Raw genomic sequence first — 1,449 nt, forward strand, 5'->3', positions numbered from 1 at the left:
CATCCCACAGTGAGAACAGCCCAGTGTGAGGACATCCCACAGCTAGAACAGCCCAGTGTGAGGACATCCCACAGCTAGAGCAGCCCAGTGTGAGGACATCCCACAGCTAGAGCAGCCCAGTGTGAGGACATCCCACAGCTAGAGCAGCCCAGTGTGAGGACATCCCACAGCTAGAGCAGCCCAGTGTGAGGTCATCCCACAGTGAAAACAGCCCAGTGTTAGGATACCCCACAGTGAGGGCAGCCCAATGTGAGGCCATCCCTCAGTGAGGGCAGCCCAGTGTGAGGACATCCCACAGCTGTAACAGCCCAGTGTGAGGACATCCCACAGTGAGGGCAGCCCTGTGTGAGGCCATCCTACAGTGAGGGCAGCCCAGTGTGAGGACATCTCACAGTGAGGGCAGCCTAGTGTGAGGACATCCCACAGTGAGGGCAGCCCAGTGTGAGGACATCCCACAGTGAGGCCAGCCCAGTGTGAGGACATCCCACAGTGAGGGCAGCCCTGTATGAGGACATCCCACAGTGAGGGCAGCCCAGTGTGAGGACACCCCACAGTGAGACATTTTATCCCTCACTAGACAGAATGACTGCTTCAGTTGTATTCACTTTGCCTGCCCATCTTCTGCAATTTGCAGTTACTGCTATATACTCTGGTACTTTCTCTCAGGTTGGTCTACTTCTTGTGATTGGCATCATGGCTGCCTATCAATCTTTTCTTGGATCATTCTTAATATTTCTTTCATTATTTCTCAGACTAACTTTTATCTAAATATATAGTACAGAGACTACCCTGAAATTTTAAGGTATGTGTGATCATATTGAAATGTAAATATCTTCTCTCTGCATCTCTGCAAGTTGATTATTCAAAGTACTAACCAAGGAAGAGAGGAATGCCTGAGAATCTTTAAAAATGGCCATTATTAAACTTAATAATTTAATCCTTACATAGTAGAAAAGCATTGTGATTTCACTACAGGTTACTGATGAAGAAAATATTCTGTGAGGTTGGTACTTTGAGGATGGTTTGAAGAGAGGGGAGAGGGAGAGAAAAAGAAGGTGGTCAAGAAGGAGAGGTAAGAGAGAGAGAATAAGAGAGGAGTGAGTGATTTAGAATAGCATAAGACATAAGCTGGAAAGGGATTAGGATTGACCAAGCATGGAGCCTCTTAGCTTCAAGTCTTTCAGGGAACATTGGTGCTGGTGTTTGTGTTACTGAGATCCATGTTGGTGGTAAGGAGTCCTTTTTACCTCTAGAGATAGAGGTTGGGCTGCGGTGATCTGTTAGAAAGTGCCTTGAAGACTATGGGAGCATGTCTAGACTATGGGAGTGTGTAAGGCTTGACATGTTGGGAGAGTGGACTGCACCTCAGTGTGCTTCTCACATTCCACGTCCAGGTTATTCATGGGATGGCAGATAGCCTGTCTCATGCTCTCAAAGCTTGTGCTTCTT

The sequence above is a fragment of the Grammomys surdaster genome, unplaced genomic scaffold, assembly GCF_004785775.1.
Source record: "Grammomys surdaster isolate TR1022 unplaced genomic scaffold, NIH_TR_1.0 138, whole genome shotgun sequence".
NCBI classification, from domain to species: domain Eukaryota; kingdom Metazoa; phylum Chordata; class Mammalia; order Rodentia; family Muridae; genus Grammomys; species Grammomys surdaster.